This window comes from Sebastes fasciatus, chromosome 6 (assembly GCF_043250625.1).
Source record: "Sebastes fasciatus isolate fSebFas1 chromosome 6, fSebFas1.pri, whole genome shotgun sequence".
In the NCBI taxonomy this organism is placed as follows: Eukaryota; Metazoa; Chordata; class Actinopteri; order Perciformes; family Sebastidae; genus Sebastes; species Sebastes fasciatus.
Window position 1 is genome coordinate 29,328,033 of NC_133800.1, and position 6,173 is coordinate 29,334,205.

Genomic DNA, 6,173 nt, shown 5'->3' on the forward strand with positions numbered 1-6,173 from the left:
TGTTCTCAGGATTATATCTAGTGTGTAAAAAGTTCTGTCTTCAAATGATGAACATTATTCATCAATATTGGTTTTAATAATTGTCATTGCAGTGAAAGGAAACAAGAAAGGATGCTTAAGGAAGATTTCAAAGTGCTCTATCTCCACCTGCTGGCAAATTAATATAACATCCAAGGCTTTACTTGTTAGAATAAGCCCATTCAATTTCAACTTTAGTTAATTAAAAGCAAGGGCGTTTTACAAAACTGACCATCAAATATTTCCTTACTAAATATCCCAGTGCCCCTAAATGGTCTCGTGCACTGGACACCCTCATTACAATTTCTGTCTGAGCGCAAGATAATAAATACAATGGATTTTTGGAGTGTCGTCCTGTAAAACTGATCAATGCGTTCTTGGTTTTGAAGACATAAAAAATCAATTTGCTTCTACTAACTTTTAGTGTGTGAAAGATTGAATATTTGTTGACCTAACAGTATAATTCGATGTAGAAAAAGCAGCACCGATCTAAACACACAGAGGTATAGAGATATAGGATCATTTATCAAGGTATACTATTCCATGAACAGATATTGAGAATACAATAAGCACCACAAGGTCCATTTAGTAGCTGTTCTGGAGCATTTGATAATATCAAACAATCTTCTTCTGTTGATGGAGTTTTTCCTAATTGTCACGGTATTGTAGATGTTCTTTTACTGAGCAGTTCAAGGACTTCTCATCCAAGCTAACTTAACTTAGTTTAGATTGAGAGTTCATTCTTGACCATGGAAACAGTAACTGTTTACAACACTTGAAGAAGTTGTCGTGAATGAACTTGTAAAATCTAAAATGTACAAATTTTACTCCAGTTCCTTGAATGTTTTTGTTTGGTATTGAGGGAGGAGCAACCACTTTCTCTCTCTCTTTCACATTACCCAGGCCGATTTATCCTGCTGGTCCAGGGAACAAAACCTCAACCTTTCACCAGTGGTGAAAAGTAACATAAAGCACATTTACTCAGATTAGGGCTGTCCTCGACTGCAATTTTGTCGACTAATCGAGTTGATTTAATCGTCAGATCTGTGAAACTGAGTTTCTCCACAAAGAATCACACAGAAGCACCACTTTAAATCTTGTGTTTACCAGAGATGTGCTCATACGTTTCTTGGAAATAAGTCATTCGGCAAGAAAAAAGCATAAAAAATTGCCAATAGACTAAAGAAATCTTAGTCGGCTAAGACCGAAACCGATTAGTCGACTATTCGACTAAGATGGGGCAGCCCTACTTGCGTTTGAGTATGATTTGTTGAGAGGATAGCCATGTCATCAGCATAATCAAGATCTTCTAGCTGGGTGAAGAGGACTGAGGTGTTTTTTTTTGCATGGTCCAGTCGATAGCAATCATGAAGAGAGTGGGGGAAATGATACATCGCTGGCGTACAACAGATTCCACTTGGACAGTGAGGTTGCCATTTACGATGACACTACACTCAAATTGCTGGTAACACATCCTTATCAGTGCAGTAATTTTGGGAGGAACTCCATAGGATTGCACGATCTTCCACAGGGTGTCACAATGTAAACTGTCAAAAGCTTTCTGGAAATCGATGAAGGTCCTCTTTGTTAAATGCACACCTGCTGTGGCCGGCAGTCCATCACAGGAATTATAACACAGAGACGCTGACACATGGAGGACGTCGTCTTCTTTTAAAAATTAACCAAACAATGCGAGTTGAGTTGCCAGGTTCTGATCTTTGATACCTTCCCACGGAGACATTATCTGAGCCAAACCTATGTGAGATTTTTGCCTGTTGAAGTAATTTCCTGCATACTGTAGCAATTTTAGGACTAGCTTGTCCACATGGAGATGAGTCAAATCTTGACCAAAAACACATTCAGCTAATTCTTTTAAACTTTGCATACCTCACCTTAGCTCTCTCTGAAGACACACCTTACATTACTGAATATGTTTTTTTCCAACAAATTTAGAAAAATAATTCACTTTGTTCACATAGGCTTTCAAAAAACTTCTTCTAGGAATACAGGTCTAATGAAAAGCATACAAATGTCATTCCTGATTAAACATCAGCAGCTGATCTGTGGTGCTGAAATAAAAGACACAATAGCAGTGAAAACGTCTCCTTTCCACATGCTGTCATCTTGGAGGAGTTTGTGTCGTTGTCCACATACAAACTGCATGAGCTCAGCTTCTTGTCACTTTGAGAACGCATTGTATTGTCTGCCAAGTTAGGTCAGTATGTGTTATAGGGTGTGTTTGTGTGCAGCCCCGAGGCTTTAGGACAAAGACACAATCCAGCTGGTCCTATTTGCTCCCAAAACTATACTGGACATCTTGTCATTTTTCTCCAAAAGACTCTGTTTAAAACCCATCCATCTTAGAAACTGCATCATAATTGTTATATTTTCACTCTGAATACATTTAGAAACATGACTATCAGTCTGCGGTGATTTATTTCCTTTTCAGCGCTTTGCATTTTTCCTGGTGTTTAGTGTTGAAGTTTCACAGTGGAAAACCTAGTGGACTGACTGTAGGGCATCCATACATCACTCTTCAACGGACGTTCAGTGTACCAACCAACCTCTGCAGCTTCAAACTGTATTTGAATTATATTCTGTTTCCTAGACATGATTGATATGAAAAAGAATGAGAGGCATCAGGAACTAATTATCAAATCATCATTTCCCGCCTTACAAGTGCCTGAAAAGAACTCGTATCTGCGCGGGGCTCGTCGACGTGCTGCTGGTTGCCATGGTGCCGTTGGCTCGGGCTGCAGACCGAGGCTCGCTGCTTCCTATAGCACTCCTGGTAATTGAGATCAGATGCTCCTCTGAGTGGAACCTGGACTGGGAGTAACCTGGAAGCATTTATTTTATGGAGAAGATGTTTAGTTAAGCCGTGCTCCCGCTCTAAATGAGCCTCGGTCCGGCTCTGGTGATGAATACGATTGGTGAAAGCACTGAAGGCTGGTTCCTGACTTCTTGCTTCCCCCCGGATCGGGTTACAGATTAGCAGACTTCCTGTCCAGTGGTGGAACAAGCCGACCCAACTGACGAGGAGTACGATAGGCGTACAGGCGAGGGCATCATGGGTTATCTCAGATGGGGTTTCTGACAGAGCCACACAGCGGTGGGTCCTTAAACAGCCAACCAGGTTTCATTTGTTAAACTGGTTAGAAGAAGCAGCTGATTGTAGAGGAGGGCAGACCTCCTCTGGAGTCAGCTGGTGGTCCACTTATAGGCAGCGGTGGAAAGTAGTCGAGCATTTACTCAACTGTACTTAAAGCTATACACTAGTCAATATTCTGTACATAAACAATGCATTAATAGGGCTGCTCCTAACAATTATTTTTATATCAACTAATCTAACAATTATTTTTTTGACTAGTCGATTAATTTAAGAATTAATTTATTGATAATTCTAAAGGAATTCCATCCCACGAATTTATCAATAAATTAATTCTTAAATTAATCGACTAGTCAAAAAAATAATTGTTAGATTAGTTATTTATTAAATTCCTGATTAAAATAACTTATTTAAATTTACCCCAAATAAATATGAATTTAAGAGATCAACATTTCTATATTCTATTCAATCATCTCTTAAAAACAAACAAATGCAACAAGATATTAAACCCAATTTTTCAGATGCCTGATTAGAAAAATACTGGACCTCAAATTCAAAAGGATTGCTGTGACACAGATTAATTGAATCACTGTTTGTCAGTGCAACCCTTTCCCTGAACTGGAGAATCAATACTTTTAGTGAAGTACGTAAAATGGTGTAATATGCAGTTAAGATAATCACTGGCAAATGTATTTTGCATAAGTGTGAGGCAAGGGAAACAACTGAAACGACAATTTACAGACTGTTGTAATGTTCGTTAAAGCCAATTTGTCACTCATGCAAGGCCACTAAAGTAAACAGAAATATAAAACGGCTGAATAACAACGTTAGATCACATGACATGGTGTAACATTATGTTACCAAACAGTAGCAGTGCAGAAATTAACATGGGAGCGATGAAGAAACATTTAGAAAATCTATTATAAGTGACTACTATAAACACATTCCGTGTGTTGATAATTCTAATATATCATGCTTCGGTCGGGACAAAAAGTAGACATAGGATATGGTGCTGTCTTGCTTGACAAATCGCTCCAGGATGCTTTTGCTTTCGGCAGTGTTCGTGCATCACAGTTGTACTGCTGTGATAAGCCATTTCCAAATTGCAGAGTTTACAGAGCACCACATTATTGGGTCTCTGCCTAAAATACTTCCACACTTTAGAGGGCTGTGGGTGAGGTTTTTTAGCTGCAGCTTGTTCTCTGGGGGAGTGCATGCTTTCGGGCGCAGCCTTGTGACGCATGTTATGCAAATTGACGTATTTTTGTAAACAACGACGTTGATGACATCGACACATCACCCCAGCCATAATATGTAATGTGAAAGGTGTCTCTCATAGTGACAAACCCACAGACAATTATCTTCTGACTCTACAGTCCCCCTAAGCTGTATGGAGCATGCACATTTAGATCACTGTTTTGCTGTCTGGCATAAAAAACTTCTCTTATCTGCATGCAGCAGCTTATCATCAGGATGGCTTACTAACAGCACATGTGGTAAAAAAAATATCTCCTTCTTAAAATACCTCCTTAACAGTTAAGAGTCAGTGGTGGAAGAAGTACTCAGACCTTTTGGTTAAGTAAAAGTAGAAATACCACAGTGTGAAAATACTCTGTTACAAGTTAAAGTCCTGCATTCAAAACTTTACTTAAGTAAAAGTACAAAAGTATTAGCATTAAAATATACTTTAAGTATACCAAAAGTAAAAGTACTCATTACGCAGAATGGCCCATTTCAGAGTAATGTATATTATATTATTGGATTATAATTACTGATAAATTAATGGCAAACTGGTAGAGGTGGAGCTACTTTTACCTACTTTATGTACTGCCGGGTGGCTTAATCCATACAAATACATCATAATTAGTTGATTACATTATGTATTAATAATCTGATTTAGGGCTGGGCGATATGGCCAAAATCTTCTATCAAAATATGGGTTATTTTTCATATCTCGATAACGATATATATCACGATAAAGCATGTTTTCTGGTAATTCAATAAAAAATACTTTAGTGCAAAATGAACATAACAGTTTAAAGTGAATTTATAGAGAATGAATAAATAAATACAGGCCTGGTCGATATCTTATCTAAACAAAGGGGACACCAAATGTAATGAATCAAAAACAGCTGATAAATGCATTTTACATGACTGGTGGCAGACCTTAAGGCCCATAATAATTTAAAGCTGTAAAAAGTTCAATATTTGCCTCCAAAATGTAGTGGAGTAGAAGTATAAAGTAATAAAATGGAAATAATCGAGTAAAGTACAAGTCACTGGATCCACATGTTGTACTGTGAGCCTGGTTCAGGTGTTCACAGACCTTTATACTAGGCTACATGCTACAAATCTGATCTGAGATCTGTGGGAGGAGCGGGACTTGGACTCTTTCATCAGCTGTCAGAGAGCTGGCACAGTTAACCATAGAAAAACACAGAGTCCCCTCACTGTAATGTAGTCACTCTACACACACACCACATCTTAAGTGTTCACGGTTTCAAGCGCGCAGGGTCCGGCCCGCAAAAGTTAAGAGTGCATGAAACACAAACAGTCGTAGCTGAGTATCCATCCACGTGTCATTTGATCAGAAGCTACCATACGTCTTATGCCACCATGTTCGCTCTCTGCTTTATCACACACACACTCCTGCTGAATGACCAGGGTTACTCTTATCAAAACAAACAGTGAGAGAGTCCTGGTTGTGCTCCAGGTTATAGATCCTTTCCAGCACTCTTTGCTAAAACACCCCTGTGTTTCCTGTCCCACCTTCCACACTTCCTCCTGGCCGATCAAGAGTGCGAGCGTGCCCGGCACCAGCCACCTCTACTTGACACAGCTCGACTCCGCCGCTCTACACCCGGAGTTGCTAGGATCAACAGAGCGGCAGGATATTGCAGTCGGCATCAAACTAAACACGCAGTGCGTCCTGCACAAGTAATCTCCACGTTTGAGCCTATTTGAAGTGACAGTTTAAACACTTGAACTCAGAGTTGGCCTGTAAGGAGGTTGGGTGGTGCCGTGTGTGGTGTGTGTACTGACCTAA